The sequence below is a fragment of the Hoplias malabaricus genome, chromosome 2 (assembly GCF_029633855.1).
Source record: "Hoplias malabaricus isolate fHopMal1 chromosome 2, fHopMal1.hap1, whole genome shotgun sequence".
In the NCBI taxonomy this organism is placed as follows: Eukaryota; Metazoa; Chordata; class Actinopteri; order Characiformes; family Erythrinidae; genus Hoplias; species Hoplias malabaricus.
The window spans coordinates 48,868,284-48,886,411 of NC_089801.1; positions in this window are offsets into that span (position 1 = coordinate 48,868,284).

Consider the following 18,128-nt stretch of genomic DNA (forward strand, 5'->3'; position numbering starts at 1 on the left):
TGCGCTTAGTTAATACTTGGAATTGAGACTGCCAGGGAACACTAGGCGCTGTAAGCTTTTAAGCTTAAGGCTCCGATTGTGAAGATTGTGGCTACAGTCATTTAAACACAAGAGGAGATCAAAACTTTTAAAAAATAAACAAATAAACAATAAATGAATAAAAAATAAACAAACAAATAAAAAAACAAACAAACAAAAAACACTGGAAATCCAGTCATTTATTTTGAGTTGTGAGGCTTTTTAGTTCACAAGCAGCAAGAGTTGCTCTTAGAACAGTCATTACAAATTGTCTTCTACAGCCAACAGTCATTGCTTATGGCCATAGCACTCTTAGGAATCCCGAGCTTGTGCGCTTAGTTAATACTTGGAATGGAGACTGCCAGGGAACACTAGGCGCTGTAAGCCATTGAGCTTAAGGCTCCGATTGTGAAGATTGTAGCTACAGTCATTTAAACACAAGAGGAGATCAAAACTTAAAAAAAATAAACAAATAAACAATAAATGAATAAAAAATAAACAAACAAATAAAAAAACAAATAAACAAAAAACACTGTACAGCCAGTCATTTATTTTGAGTTTTGAGGCTTTTTAGTTTACAAGCAGCTCTGTAACAAGAGTTACTCTTAGAACAGGCATTACAAATAGTCTTCTACAGCCAACAGTCATTGCTTATGGCCGTAGCACTCTTAGGAATCCCGATCGTGTGCGCTTAGTTAATACTTGGAATTGAGACTGCCAGGGAACACTAGGCGCTGTAAGCTTTTAAGCTTAAGGCTCCGATTGTGAAGATTGTGGCTACAGTCATTTAAACACAAGAGGAGATCAAAACTTTAAAAAAATAAACAAATAAACAATAAATGAATAAAAAATAAACAAACAAATAAAAAAACAAACAAACAAAAAACACTGTAGAGCCAGTCATTTATTTTGAGTTGTGAGGCTTTTTAGTTTACAAGCAGCTCTGTAACAAGAGTTACTCTCAGAACAGTCATTACAAATAGTCTTCTACAGCCAACAGCCATTGCTTTTGGCCATAGCACTCTTAGGAATCCCGATCGTGTGCGCTTAGTTAGTACTTGGAATGGAGACTGCCAGGGAACACTAGGCGCTGTAAGCTTTTAAGCTTAAGGCTCCGATTGTGAAGACTGTAGCTACAGTTATTTAAGCACAAGAGGAGATCAAAACTTTTTAAAAAATAAACAAATAAACAATAAATGAATAAAAAATAAACAAACAAATAAAAAAAACAAACAAACAAAAAACATTGTACAGCCAGTCATTTATTTTGAGTTGTGAGGCTTTTTAGTTTACAAGCAGCTCTGTAACAAGAGTTACTCTTAGAACAGTCATTACAAATAGTCTTCTACAGCCAACAGCCATTGCTTTTGGCCATAGCACTCTTAGGAATCCCGATCGTGTGCGCTTAGTTAGTACTTGGAATGGAGACTGCCAGGGAACACTAGGCGCTGTAAGCTTTTAAGCTTAAGGCTCCGATTGTGAAGATTGTAGCTACAGTCATTTAAACACAAGAGGAGATCAAAACTTTAAAAAAATAAAAAAATAAACAATAAATGAATAAAAAATGAACAAACAAATAAAAAAACAAATAAACAAAAAACACTGGAAAGCCAGTCATTTATTTTGAGTTTTGAGGCTTTTTAGTTTACAAGCAGCTCTGTAACAAGAGTTACTCTTAGAACAGGCATTACAAATAGTCTTCTACAGCCAACAGTCATTGCTTATGGCCGTAGCACTCTTAGGAATCCCGAGCTTGTGCGCTTAGTTAATACTTGGAATTGAGACTGCCAGGGAACACTAGGCGTTGTAAGCTTTTAAGCTTAAGGCTCCGATTGTGAAGATTGTGGCTACAGTCATTTAAACACAAGAGGAGATCAAAACTTTTAAAAAATAAACAAATAAACAATAAATGAATAAAAAATAAACAAACAAATAAAAAAACAAACAAACAAAAAACACTGGAAATCCAGTCATTTATTTTGAGTTGTGAGGCTTTTTAGTTCACAAGCAGCAAGAGTTGCTCTTAGAACAGTCATTACAAATTGTCTTCTACAGCCAACAGTCATTGCTTATGGCCATAGCACTCTTAGGAATCCCGAGCTTGTGCGCTTAGTTAATACTTGGAATGGAGACTGCCAGGGAACACTAGGCGCTGTAAGCCATTGAGCTTAAGGCTCCGATTGTGAAGATTGTAGCTACAGTCATTTAAACACAAGAGGAGATCAAAACTTAAAAAAAATAAACAAATAAACAATAAATGAATAAAAAATGAACAAACAAATAAAAAAACAAATAAACAAAAAACACTGGAAAGCCAGTCATTTATTTTGAGTTTTGAGGCTTTTTAGTTTACAAGCAGCTCTGTAACAAGAGTTACTCTTAGAACAGGCATTACAAATAGTCTTCTACAGCCAACAGTCATTGCTTATGGCCGTAGCACTCTTAGGAATCCCGATCGTGTGCGCTTAGTTAATACTTGGAATTGAGACTGCCAGGGAACACTAGGCGCTGTAAGCTTTTAAGCTTAAGGCTCCGATTGTGAAGATTGTGGCTACAGTCATTTAAACACAAGAGGAGATCAAAACTTTAAAAAAATAAACAAATAAACAATAAATGAATAAAAAATAAACAAACAAATAAAAAAACAAACAAACAAAAAACATTGTACAGCCAGTCATTTATTTTGAGTTGTGAGGCTTTTTAGTTTACAAGCAGCTCTGTAACAAGAGTTACTCTTAGAACAGTCATTACAAATAGTCTTCTACAGCCAACAGCCATTGCTTTTGGCCATAGCACTCTTAGGAATCCCGATCGTGTGCGCTTAGTTAGTACTTGGAATGGAGACTGCCAGGGAACACTAGGCGCTGTAAGCCATTGAGCTTAAGGCTCCGATTGTGAAGATTGTAGCTACAGTCATTTAAACACAAGAGGAGATCAAAACTTTAAAAAAATAAACAAATAAACAATAAATGAATAAAAAATGAACAAACAAATAAAAAAACAAATAAACAAAAAACACTGGAAAGCCAGTCATTTATTTTGAGTTTTGAGGCTTTTTAGTTTACAAGCAGCTCTGTAACAAGAGTTACTCTTAGAACAGGCATTACAAATAGTCTTCTACAGCCAACAGTCATTGCTTATGGCCGTAGCACTCTTAGGAATCCCGAGCTTGTGCGCTTAGTTAATACTTGGAATTGAGACTGCCAGGGAACACTAGGCGTTGTAAGCTTTTAAGCTTAAGGCTCCGATTGTGAAGATTGTGGCTACAGTCATTTAAACACAAGAGGAGATCAAAACTTTTAAAAAATAAACAAATAAACAATAAATGAATAAAAAATAAACAAACAAATAAAAAAACAAACAAACAAAAAACACTGGAAATCCAGTCATTTATTTTGAGTTGTGAGGCTTTTTAGTTCACAAGCAGCAAGAGTTGCTCTTAGAACAGTCATTACAAATTGTCTTCTACAGCCAACAGTCATTGCTTATGGCCATAGCACTCTTAGGAATCCCGAGCTTGTGCGCTTAGTTAATACTTGGAATGGAGACTGCCAGGGAACACTAGGCGCTGTAAGCCATTGAGCTTAAGGCTCCGATTGTGAAGATTGTAGCTACAGTCATTTAAACACAAGAGGAGATCAAAACTTTAAAAAAATAAACAAATAAACAATAAATGAATAAAAAATGAACAAACAAATAAAAAAACAAATAAACAAAAAACACTGGAAAGCCAGTCATTTATTTTGAGTTTTGAGGCTTTTTAGTTTACAAGCAGCTCTGTAACAAGAGTTACTCTTAGAACAGGCATTACAAATAGTCTTCTACAGCCAACAGTCATTGCTTATGGCCGTAGCACTCTTAGGAATCCCGATCGTGTGCGCTTAGTTAATACTTGGAGTTGAGACTGCCAGGGAACACTAGGCGCTGTAAGCTTTTAAGCTTAAGGCTCCGATTGTGAAGATTGTGGCTACAGTCATTTAAACACAAGAGGAGATCAAAACTTTTAAAAAATAAACAAATAAACAATAAATGAATAAAAAATAAACAAACAAGTAAAAAAACAAACAAACAAAAAACACTGTACAGCCAGTCATTTATTTTGAGTTGTGAGGCTTTTTAGTTCACAAGCAGCAAGAGTTGCTCTTAGAACAGTCATTACAAATTGTCTTCTACAGCCAACAGTCATTGCTTATGGCCATAGCACTCTTAGGAATCCCGAGCTTGTGCGCTTAGTTAATACTTGGAATTGAGACTGCCAGGGAACACTAGGCGCTGTAAGCTTTTAAGCTTAAGGCTCCGATTGTGAAGATTGTGGCTACAGTCATTTAAACACAAGAGGAGATCAAAACTTTTAAAAAATAAACAAATAAACAATAAATGAATAAAAAATAAACAAACAAATAAAAAAACAAACAAACAGAAAACACTGGAAATCCAGTCATTTATTTTGAGTTGTGAGGCTTTTTAGTTCACAAGCAGCAAGAGTTGCTCTTAGAACAGTCATTACAAATTGTCTTCTACAGCCAACAGTCATTGCTTATGGCCATAGCACTCTTAGGAATCCCGAGCTTGTGCGCTTAGTTAATACTTGGAATGGAGACTGCCAGGGAACACTAGGCGCTGTAAGCCATTGAGCTTAAGGCTCCGATTGTGAAGATTGTAGCTACAGTCATTTAAACACAAGAGGAGATCAAAACTTAAAAAAAATAAACAAATAAACAATAAATGAATAAAAAATGAACAAACAAATAAAAAAACAAATAAACAAAAAACACTGGAAAGCCAGTCATTTATTTTGAGTTTTGAGGCTTTTTAGTTTACAAGCAGCTCTGTAACAAGAGTTACTCTTAGAACAGGCATTACAAATAGTCTTCTACAGCCAACAGTCATTGCTTATGGCCGTAGCACTCTTAGGAATCCCGATCGTGTGCGCTTAGTTAATACTTGGAATTGAGACTGCCAGGGAACACTAGGCGCTGTAAGCTTTTAAGCTTAAGGCTCCGATTGTGAAGATTGTGGCTACAGTCATTTAAACACAAGAGGAGATCAAAACTTTTAAAAAATAAACAAATAAACAATAAATGAATAAAAAATAAACAAACAAATAAAAAAACAAACAAACAAAAAACACTGGAAATCCAGTCATTTATTTTGAGTTGTGAGGCTTTTTAGTTCACAAGCAGCAAGAGTTGCTCTTAGAACAGTCATTACAAATTGTCTTCTACAGCCAACAGTCATTGCTTATGGCCATAGCACTCTTAGGAATCCCGATCGTGTGCGCTCAGTTAGTACTTGGAATGGAGACTGCCAGGGAACACTAGGCGCTGTAAGCTTTTAAGCTTAAGGCTCCGATTGTGAAGATTGTGGCTACAGTCATTTAAACACAGGAGGAGATCAAAACTTTAAAAAAATAAACAAATAAACAATAAATGAATAAAAAATAAACAAACAAATAAAAAACAAACAAACAAAAAACACTGTACAGCCAGTCATTTATTTTGAGTTGTGAGGCTTTTTAGTTTACAAGCAGCTCTGTAACAAGAGTTACTCTTAGAACAGTCATTACAAATAGTCTTCTACAGCCAACAGCCATTGCTTTTGGCCATAGCACTCTTAGGAATCCCGATCGTGTGCGCTTAGTTAGTACTTGGAATGGAGACTGCCAGGGAACACTAGGCGCTGTAAGCTTTTAAGCTTGAGGCTCCGATTGTGAAGATTGTGGCTACAGTCATTTAAACACAAGAGGAGATCAAAACTTTAAAAAAATAAACAAATAAACAATAAATGAATAAAAATTAAACGAACAAATAAAAAAACAAACAAACAAAAAACATTGTACAGCCAGTCATTTATTTTGAGTTGTGAGGCTTTTTAGTTTACAAGCAGCTCTGTAACAAGAGTTACTCTTAGAACAGTCATTACAAATAGTCTTCTACAGCCAACAGCCATTGCTTTTGGCCATAGCACTCTTAGGAATCCCGATCGTGTGCGCTTAGTTAGTACTTGGAATGGAGACTGCCAAGGAACACTAGGCGCTGTAAGCTTTTAAGCTTAAGGCTCCGATTGTGAAGATTGTGGCTACAGTCATTTAAACACAAGAGGAGATCAAAACTTTTTAAAAATAAACAAATAAACAATAAACGAATAAAAAATAAACAAACAAGTAAAAAAACAAACAAATAAAAAACACTGTACAGCCAGTCATTTATTTTGAGTTGTGAGGCTTTTTAGTTTACAAGCAGCTCTGTAACAAGAGTTACACTTAGAACAGTCATTACAAATAGTCTTCTACAGCCAACAGCCATTGCTTTTGGCCATAGCACTCTTAGGAATCCCGATCGTGTGCGCTTAGTTAGTACTTGGAATGGAGACTGCCAGGGAACACTAGGCGCTGTAAGCTTTTAAGCTTAAGGCTCCGATTGTGAAGATTGTGGCTACAGTCATTTAAACACAAGAGGAGATCAAAACTTTAAAAAAACAAAACAAATAAACAATAAATGAATAAAAAATAAACAAACAAATAAAAAAACAAACAAACAAAAAACACTGTACAGCCAGTCATTTATTTTGAGTTGTGAGGCTTTTTAGTTCACAAGCAGCAAGAGTTGCTCTTAGAACAGTCATTACAAATTGTCTTCTACAGCCAACAGTCATTGCTTGTGGCCATAGCACTCTTAGGAATCCCGAGCTTGTGCGCTTAGTTAATACTTGGAATTGAGACTGCCAGGGAACACTAGGCGCTGTAAGCTTTTAAGCTTAAGGCTCCGATTGTGAAGATTGTGGCTACAGTCATTTAAACACAAGAGGAGATCAAAACTTTTAAAAAATAAACAAATAAACAATAAATGAATAAAAAATAAACAAACAAATAAAAAAACAAACAAACAGAAAACACTGGAAATCCAGTCATTTATTTTGAGTTGTGAGGCTTTTTAGTTCACAAGCAGCAAGAGTTGCTCTTAGAACAGTCATTACAAATTGTCTTCTACAGCCAACAGTCATTGCTTATGGCCATAGCACTCTTAGGAATCCCGAGCTTGTGCGCTTAGTTAATACTTGGAATGGAGACTGCCAGGGAACACTAGGCGCTGTAAGCCATTGAGCTTAAGGCTCCGTTTGTGAAGATTGTAGCTACAGTCATTTAAACACAAGAGGAGATCAAAACTTAAAAAAAATAAACAAATAAACAATAAATGAATAAAAAATGAACAAACAAATAAAAAAACAAATAAACAAAAAACACTGGAAAGCCAGTCATTTATTTTGAGTTTTGAGGCTTTTTAGTTTACAAGCAGCTCTGTAACAAGAGTTACTCTTAGAACAGGCATTACAAATAGTCTTCTACAGCCAACAGTCATTGCTTATGGCCGTAGCACTCTTAGGAATCCCGATCGTGTGCGCTTAGTTAATACTTGGAATTGAGACTGCCAGGGAACACTAGGCGCTGTAAGCTTTTAAGCTTAAGGCTCCGATTGTGAAGATTGTGGCTACAGTCATTTAAACACAAGAGGAGATCAAAACTTTTAAAAAATAAACAAATAAACAATAAATGAATAAAAAATAAACAAACAAATAAAAAAACAAACAAACAAAAAACACTGGAAATCCAGTCATTTATTTTGAGTTGTGAGGCTTTTTAGTTCACAAGCAGCAAGAGTTGCTCTTAGAACAGTCATTACAAATTGTCTTCTACAGCCAACAGTCATTGCTTATGGCCATAGCACTCTTAGGAATCCCGATCGTGTGCGCTCAGTTAGTACTTGGAATGGAGACTGCCAGGGAACACTAGGCGCTGTAAGCTTTTAAGCTTAAGGCTCCGATTGTGAAGATTGTGGCTACAGTCATTTAAACACAGGAGGAGATCAAAACTTTAAAAAAATAAACAAATAAACAATAAATGAATAAAAAATAAACAAACAAATAAAAAACAAACAAACAAAAAACACTGTACAGCCAGTCATTTATTTTGAGTTGTGAGGCTTTTTAGTTTACAAGCAGCTCTGTAACAAGAGTTACTCTTAGAACAGTCATTACAAATAGTCTTCTACAGCCAACAGCCATTGCTTTTGGCCATAGCACTCTTAGGAATCCCGATCGTGTGCGCTTAGTTAGTACTTGGAATGGAGACTGCCAGGGAACACTAGGCGCTGTAAGCTTTTAAGCTTAAGGCTCCGATTGTGAAGATTGTGGCTACAGTCATTTAAACACAAGAGGAGATCAAAACTTTAAAAAAATAAACAAATAAACAATAAATGAATAAAAATTAAACGAACAAATAAAAAAACAAACAAACAAAAAACATTGTACAGCCAGTCATTTATTTTGAGTTGTGAGGCTTTTTAGTTTACAAGCAGCTCTGTAACAAGAGTTACTCTTAGAACAGTCATTACAAATAGTCTTCTACAGCCAACAGCCATTGCTTTTGGCCATAGCACTCTTAGGAATCCCGATCGTGTGCGCTTAGTTAGTACTTGGAATGGAGACTGCCAGGGAACACTAGGCGCTGTAAGCTTTTAAGCTTAAGGCTCCGATTGTGAAGATTGTGGCTACAGTCATTTAAACACAAGAGGAGATCAAAACTTTTTAAAAATAAACAAATAAACAATAAACGAATAAAAAATAAACAAACAAGTAAAAAAACAAACAAATAAAAAACTCTGTACAGCCAGTCATTTATTTTGAGTTGTGAGGCTTTTTAGTTTACAAGCAGCTCTGTAACAAGAGTTACACTTAGAACAGTCATTACAAATAGTCTTCTACAGCCAACAGCCATTGCTTTTGGCCATAGCACTCTTAGGAATCCCGATCGTGTGCGCTTAGTTAGTACTTGGAATGGAGACTGCCAGGGAACACTAGGCGCTGTAAGCTTTTAAGCTTAAGGCTCCGATTGTGAAGATTGTGGCTACAGTCATTTAAACACAAGAGGAGATCAAAACTTTAAAAAAACAAAACAAATAAACAATAAATGAATAAAAAATAAACAAACAAATAAAAAAACAAACAAACAAAAAACACTGTACAGCCAGTCATTTATTTTGAGTTGTGAGGCTTTTTAGTTCACAAGCAGCAAGAGTTGCTCTTAGAACAGTCATTACAAATTGTCTTCTACAGCCAACAGTCATTGCTTATGGCCATAGCACTCTTAGGAATCCCGAGCTTGTGCGCTTAGTTAATACTTGGAATTGAGACTGCCAGGGAACACTAGGCGCTGTAAGCTTTTAAGCTTAAGGCTCCGATTGTGAAGATTGTGGCTACAGTCATTTAAACACAAGAGGAGATCAAAACTTTTAAAAAATAAACAAATAAACAATAAATGAATAAAAAATAAACAAACAAATAAAAAAACAAACAAACAGAAAACACTGGAAATCCAGTCATTTATTTTGAGTTGTGAGGCTTTTTAGTTCACAAGCAGCAAGAGTTGCTCTTAGAACAGTCATTACAAATTGTCTTCTACAGCCAACAGTCATTGCTTATGGCCATAGCACTCTTAGGAATCCCGAGCTTGTGCGCTTAGTTAATACTTGGAATGGAGACTGCCAGGGAACACTAGGCGCTGTAAGCCATTGAGCTTAAGGCTCCGATTGTGAAGATTGTAGCTACAGTCATTTAAACACAAGAGGAGATCAAAACTTAAAAAAAATAAACAAATAAACAATAAATGAATAAAAAATGAACAAACAAATAAAAAAACAAATAAACAAAAAACACTGGAAAGCCAGTCATTTATTTTGAGTTTTGAGGCTTTTTAGTTTACAAGCAGCTCTGTAACAAGAGTTACTCTTAGAACAGGCATTACAAATAGTCTTCTACAGCCAACAGTCATTGCTTATGGCCGTAGCACTCTTAGGAATCCCGATCGTGTGTGCTTAGTTAATACTTGGAATTGAGACTGCCAGGGAACACTAGGCGCTGTAAGCTTTTAAGCTTAAGGCTCCGATTGTGAAGATTGTGGCTACAGTCATTTAAACACAAGAGGAGATCAAAACTTTTAAAAAATAAACAAATAAACAATAAATGAATAAAAAATAAACAAACAAATAAAAAAACAAACAAACAAAAAACACTGGAAATCCAGTCATTTATTTTGAGTTGTGAGGCTTTTTAGTTCACAAGCAGCAAGAGTTGCTCTTAGAACAGTCATTACAAATTGTCTTCTACAGCCAACAGTCATTGCTTATGGCCATAGCACTCTTAGGAATCCCGATCGTGTGCGCTCAGTTAGTACTTGGAATGGAGACTGCCAGGGAACACTAGGCGCTGTAAGCTTTTAAGCTTAAGGCTCCGATTGTGAAGATTGTGGCTACAGTCATTTAAACACAGGAGGAGATCAAAACTTTAAAAAAATAAACAAATAAACAATAAATGAATAAAAAATAAACAAACAAATAAAAAACAAACAAACAAAAAACACTGTACAGCCAGTCATTTATTTTGAGTTGTGAGGCTTTTTAGTTTACAAGCAGCTCTGTAACAAGAGTTACTCTTAGAACAGTCATTACAAATAGTCTTCTACAGCCAACAGCCATTGCTTTTGGCCATAGCACTCTTAGGAATCCCGATCGTGTGCGCTTAGTTAGTACTTGGAATGGAGACTGCCAGGGAACACTAGGCGCTGTAAGCTTTTAAGCTTAAGGCTCCGATTGTGAAGATTGTGGCTACAGTCATTTAAACACAAGAGGAGATCAAAACTTTAAAAAAATAAACAAATAAACAATAAATGAATAAAAATTAAACGAACAAATAAAAAAACAAACAAACAAAAAACATTGTACAGCCAGTCATTTATTTTGAGTTGTGAGGCTTTTTAGTTTACAAGCAGCTCTGTAACAAGAGTTACTCTTAGAACAGTCATTACAAATAGTCTTCTACAGCCAACAGCCATTGCTTTTGGCCATAGCACTCTTAGGAATCCCGATCGTGTGCGCTTAGTTAGTACTTGGAATGGAGACTGCCAGGGAACACTAGGCGCTGTAAGCTTTTAAGCTTAAGGCTCCGATTGTGAAGATTGTGGCTACAGTCATTTAAACACAAGAGGAGATCAAAACTTTTTAAAAATAAACAAATAAACAATAAACGAATAAAAAATAAACAAACAAGTAAAAAAACAAACAAATAAAAAACTCTGTACAGCCAGTCATTTATTTTGAGTTGTGAGGCTTTTTAGTTTACAAGCAGCTCTGTAACAAGAGTTACACTTAGAACAGTCATTACAAATAGTCTTCTACAGCCAACAGCCATTGCTTTTGGCCATAGCACTCTTAGGAATCCCGATCGTGTGCGCTTAGTTAGTACTTGGAATGGAGACTGCCAGGGAACACTAGGCGCTGTAAGCTTTTAAGCTTAAGGCTCCGATTGTGAAGATTGTGGCTACAGTCATTTAAACACAAGAGGAGATCAAAACTTTAAAAAAACAAAACAAATAAACAATAAATGAATAAAAAATAAACAAACAAATAAAAAAACAAACAAACAAAAAACACTGTACAGCCAGTCATTTATTTTGAGTTGTGAGGCTTTTTAGTTCACAAGCAGCAAGAGTTGCTCTTAGAACAGTCATTACAAATTGTCTTCTACAGCCAACAGTCATTGCTTATGGCCATAGCACTCTTAGGAATCCCGAGCTTGTGCGCTTAGTTAATACTTGGAATTGAGACTGCCAGGGAACACTAGGCGCTGTAAGCTTTTAAGCTTAAGGCTCCGATTGTGAAGATTGTGGCTACAGTCATTTAAACACAAGAGGAGATCAAAACTTTTAAAAAATAAACAAATAAACAATAAATGAATAAAAAATAAACAAACAAATAAAAAAACAAACAAACAGAAAACACTGGAAATCCAGTCATTTATTTTGAGTTGTGAGGCTTTTTAGTTCACAAGCAGCAAGAGTTGCTCTTAGAACAGTCATTACAAATTGTCTTCTACAGCCAACAGTCATTGCTTATGGCCATAGCACTCTTAGGAATCCCGAGCTTGTGCGCTTAGTTAATACTTGGAATGGAGACTGCCAGGGAACACTAGGCGCTGTAAGCCATTGAGCTTAAGGCTCCGATTGTGAAGATTGTAGCTACAGTCATTTAAACACAAGAGGAGATCAAAACTTAAAAAAAATAAACAAATAAACAATAAATGAATAAAAAATGAACAAACAAATAAAAAAACAAATAAACAAAAAACACTGGAAAGCCAGTCATTTATTTTGAGTTTTGAGGCTTTTTAGTTTACAAGCAGCTCTGTAACAAGAGTTACTCTTAGAACAGGCATTACAAATAGTCTTCTACAGCCAACAGTCATTGCTTATGGCCGTAGCACTCTTAGGAATCCCGATCGTGTGCGCTTAGTTAATACTTGGAATTGAGACTGCCAGGGAACACTAGGCGCTGTAAGCTTTTAAGCTTAAGGCTCCGATTGTGAAGATTGTGGCTACAGTCATTTAAACACAAGAGGAGATCAAAACTTTTAAAAAATAAACAAATAAACAATAAATGAATAAAAAATAAACAAACAAATAAAAAAACAAACAAACAAAAAACACTGGAAATCCAGTCATTTATTTTGAGTTGTGAGGCTTTTTAGTTCACAAGCAGCAAGAGTTGCTCTTAGAACAGTCATTACAAATTGTCTTCTACAGCCAACAGTCATTGCTTATGGCCATAGCACTCTTAGGAATCCCGATCGTGTGCGCTCAGTTAGTACTTGGAATGGAGACTGCCAGGGAACACTAGGCGCTGTAAGCTTTTAAGCTTAAGGCTCCGATTGTGAAGATTGTGGCTACAGTCATTTAAACACAGGAGGAGATCAAAACTTTAAAAAAATAAACAAATAAACAATAAATGAATAAAAAATAAACAAACAAATAAAAAACAAACAAACAAAAAGCACTGTACAGCCAGTCATTTATTTTGAGTTGTGAGGCTTTTTAGTTTACAAGCAGCTCTGTAACAAGAGTTACTCTTAGAACAGTCATTACAAATAGTCTTCTACAGCCAACAGCCATTGCTTTTGGCCATAGCACTCTTAGGAATCCCGATCGTGTGCGCTTAGTTAGTACTTGGAATGGAGACTGCCAGGGAACACTAGGCGCTGTAAGCTTTTAAGCTTAAGGCTCCGATTGTGAAGATTGTGGCTACAGTCATTTAAACACAAGAGGAGATCAAAACTTTAAAAAAATAAACAAATAAACAATAAATGAATAAATATTAAACGAACAAATAAAAAAACAAACAAACAAAAAACATTGTACAGCCAGTCATTTATTTTGAGTTGTGAGGCTTTTTAGTTTACAAGCAGCTCTGTAACAAGAGTTACTCTTAGAACAGTCATTACAAATAGTCTTCTACAGCCAACAGCCATTGCTTTTGGCCATAGCACTCTTAGGAATCCCGATCGTGTGCGCTTAGTTAGTACTTGGAATGGAGACTGCCAGGGAACACTAGGCGCTGTAAGCTTTTAAGCTTAAGGCTCCGATTGTGAAGATTGTGGCTACAGTCATTTAAACACAAGAGGAGATCAAAACTTTTTAAAAATAAACAAATAAACAATAAACGAATAAAAAATAAACAAACAAGTAAAAAAACAAACAAATAAAAAACTCTGTACAGCCAGTCATTTATTTTGAGTTGTGAGGCTTTTTAGTTTACAAGCAGCTCTGTAACAAGAGTTACACTTAGAACAGTCATTACAAATAGTCTTCTACAGCCAACAGCCATTGCTTTTGGCCATAGCACTCTTAGGAATCCCGATCGTGTGCGCTTAGTTAGTACTTGGAATGGAGACTGCCAGGGAACACTAGGCGCTGTAAGCTTTTAAGCTTAAGGCTCCGATTGTGAAGATTGTGGCTACAGTCATTTAAACACAAGAGGAGATCAAAACTTTAAAAAAACAAAACAAATAAACAATAAATGAATAAAAAATAAACAAACAAATAAAAAAACAAACAAACAAAAAACACTGTACAGCCAGTCATTTATTTTGAGTTGTGAGGCTTTTTAGTTCACAAGCAGCAAGAGTTGCTCTTAGAACAGTCATTACAAATTGTCTTCTACAGCCAACAGTCATTGCTTATGGCCATAGCACTCTTAGGAATCCCGAGCTTGTGCGCTTAGTTAATACTTGGAATTGAGACTGCCAGGGAACACTAGGCGCTGTAAGCTTTTAAGCTTAAGGCTCCGATTGTGAAGATTGTGGCTACAGTCATTTAAACACAAGAGGAGATCAAAACTTTTAAAAAATAAACAAATAAACAATAAATGAATAAAAAATAAACAAACAAATAAAAAAACAAACAAACAAAAAACACTGGAAATCCAGTCATTTATTTTGAGTTGTGAGGCTTTTTAGTTCACAAGCAGCAAGAGTTGCTCTTAGAACAGTCATTACAAATTGTCTTCTACAGCCAACAGTCATTGCTTATGGCCATAGCACTCTTAGGAATCCCGAGCTTGTGCGCTTAGTTAATACTTGGAATGGAGACTGCCAGGGAACACTAGGCGCTGTAAGCCATTGAGCTTAAGGCTCCGATTGTGAAGATTGTGGCTACAGTCATTTAAACACAAGAGGAGATCAAAACTTAAAAAAAATTAACAAATAAACAATAAATGAATAAAAAATGAACAAACAAATAAAAAAACAAATAAACAAAAAACACTGGAAAGCCAGTCATTTATTTTGAGTTTTGAGGCTTTTTAGTTTACAAGCAGCTCTGTAACAAGAGTTACTCTTAGAACAGGCATTACAAATAGTCTTCTACAGCCAACAGTCATTGCTTATGGCCGTAGCACTCTTAGGAATCCCGATCGTGTGCGCTTAGTTAATACTTGGAATTGAGACTGCCAGGGAACACTAGGCGCTGTAAGCTTTTAAGCTTAAGGCTCCGATTGTGAAGATTGTGGCTACAGTCATTTAAACACAAGAGGAGATCAAAACTTTTTAAAAAATAAACAAATAAACAATAAATGAATAAAAAATAAACAAACAAATAAAAAAACAAACAAACAAAAAACATTGTACAGCCAGTCATTTATTTTGAGTTGTGAGGCTTTTTAGTTTACAAGCAGCTCTGTAACAAGAGTTACTCTCAGAACAGTCATTACAAATAGTCTTCTACAGCCAACAGCCATTGCTTTTGGCCATAGCACTCTTAGGAATCCCGATCGTGTGCGCTTAGTTAGTACTTGGAATGGAGACTGCCAGGGAACACTAGGCGCTGTAAGCTTTTAAGCTTAAGGCTCCGATTGTGAAGACTGTAGCTACAGTTATTTAAGCACAAGAGGAGATCAAAACTTTTTAAAAAATAAACAAATAAACAATAAATGAATAAAAAATAAACAAACAAATAAAACAAACAAACAAACAAAAAACATTGTACAGCCAGTCATTTATTTTGAGTTGTGAGGCTTTTTAGTTTACAAGCAGCTCTGTAACAAAAGTTACTCTTAGAACAGTCATTACAAATAGTCTTCTACAGCCAACAGCCATTGCTTTTGGCCATAGCACTCTTAGGAATCCCGATCTTGTGCGCTTAGTTAATACTTGGAATGGAGACTGCCAGGGAACACTAGGCGCTGTAAGCTTTTAAGCTTAAGGCTCCGATTGTGAAGATTGTAGCTACAGTCATTTAAACACAAGAGGAGATCAAAACTTTTTAAAAAATAAACAAATAAACAATAAATGAATAAAAAATAAACAAACAAATATAAAAACAAACAAACAAAAAACATTGTACAGCCAGTCATTTATTTTGAGTTGTGAGGCTTTTTAGTTTACAAGCAGCTCTGTAACAAGAGTTACTCTCAGAACAGTCATTACAAATAGTCTTCTACAGCCAACAGCCATTGCTTTTGGCCATAGCACTCTTAGGAATCCCGATCGTGTGCGCTTAGTTAGTACTTGGAATGGAGACTGCCAGGGAACACTAGGCGCTGTAAGCTTTTAAGCTTAAGGCTCCGATTGTGAAGATTGTGGCTACAGTCATTTAAACACAAGAGGAGATCAAAACTTTTAAAAAATAAACAAATAAACAATAAATGAATAAAAAATAAACAAACAAATAAAAAAACAAACAAACAAAAAACACTGGAAATCCAGTCATTTATTTTGAGTTGTGAGGCTTTTTAGTTCACAAGCAGCAAGAGTTGCTCTTAGAACAGTCATTACAAATTGTCTTCTACAGCCAACAGTCATTGCTTATGGCCATAGCACTCTTAGGAATCCCGAGCTTGTGCGCTTAGTTAATACTTGGAATGGAGACTGCCAGGGAACACTAGGCGCTGTAAGCCATTGAGCTTAAGGCTCCGATTGTGAAGATTGTAGCTACAGTCATTTAAACACAAGAGGAGATCAAAACTTAAAAAAAATAAACAAATAAACAATAAATGAATAAAAAATGAACAAACAAATAAAAAAACAAATAAACAAAAAACACTGGAAAGCCAGTCATTTATTTTGAGTTTTGAGGCTTTTTAGTTTACAAGCAGCTCTGTAACAAGAGTTACTCTTAGAACAGGCATTACAAATAGTCTTCTACAGCCAACAGTCATTGCTTATGGCCGTAGCACTCTTAGGAATCCCGATCTTGTGCGCTTAGTTAATACTTGGAATGGAGACTGCCAGGGAACACTAGGCGCTGTAAGCTTTTAAGCTTAAGGCTCCGATTGTGAAGATTGTAGCTACAGTCATTTAAACACAAGAGGAGATCAAAACTTTTTAAAAAATAAACAAATAAACAATAAATGAATAAAAAATAAACAAACAAATAAAAAAACAAACAAACAAAAAACATTGTACAGCCAGTCATTTATTTTGAGTTGTGAGGCTTTTTAGTTTACAAGCAGCTCTGTAACAAGAGTTACTCTTAGAACAGTCATTACAAATAGTCTTCTACAGCCAACAGCCATTGCTTTTGGCCATAGCACTCTTAGGAATCCCGATCGTGTGCGCTTAGTTAGTACTTGGAATGGAGACTGCCAGGGAACACTAGGCGCTGTAAGCTTTTAAGCTTAAGGCTCCGATTGTGAAGATTGTGGCTACAGTCATTTAAACACAAGAGGAGATCAAAACTTTAAAAAAATAAACAAATAAACAATAAATGAATAAAAATAAACAAACAAATAAAAAACAAACAAACAAAAAACACTGTACAGCCAGTCATTTATTTTGAGTTGTGAGGCTTTTTAGTTTACAAGCAGCTCTGTAACAAGAGTTACTCTTAGAACAGTCATTACAAATAGTCTTCTACAGCCAACAGCCATTGCTTTTGGCCATAGCACTCTTAGGAATCCCGATCGTGTACGCTTAGTTAGTACTTGGAATGGAGACTGCCAGGGAACACTAGGCGCTGTAAGCTTTTAAGCTTAAGGCTCCGATTGTGAAGATTGTGGCTACAGTCATTTAAACACAAGAGGAGATCAAAACTTTAAAAAAACAAAACAAATAAACAATAAATGAATAAAAAATAAACAAACAAATAAAAAAACAAACAAACAAAAAACACTGTACAGCCAGTCATTTATTTTGAGTTGTGAGGCTTTTTAGTTCACAAGCAGCAAGAGTTGCTCTTAGAACAGTCATTACAAATTGTCTTCTACAGCCAACAGTCATTGCTTATGGCCATAGCACTCTTAGGAATCCCGAGCTTGTGCGCTTAGTTAATACTTGGAATTGAGACTGCCAGGGAACACTAGGCGCTGTAAGCTTTTAAGCTTAAGGCTCCGATTGTGAAGATTGTGGCTACAGTCATTTAAACACAAGAGGAGATCAAAACTTTTAAAAAATAAACAAATAAACAATAAATGAATAAAAAATAAACAAACAAATAAAAAAACAAACAAACAGAAAACACTGGAAATCCAGTCATTTATTTTGAGTTGTGAGGCTTTTTAGTTCACAAGCAGCAAGAGTTGCTCTTAGAACAGTCATTACAAATTGTCTTCTACAGCCAACAGTCATTGCTTATGGCCATAGCACTCTTAGGAATCCCGAGCTTGTGCGCTTAGTTAATACTTGGAATGGAGACTGCCAGGGAACACTAGGCGCTGTAAGCCATTGAGCTTAAGGCTCCGATTGTGAAGATTGTAGCTACAGTCATTTAAACACAAGAGGAGATCAAAACT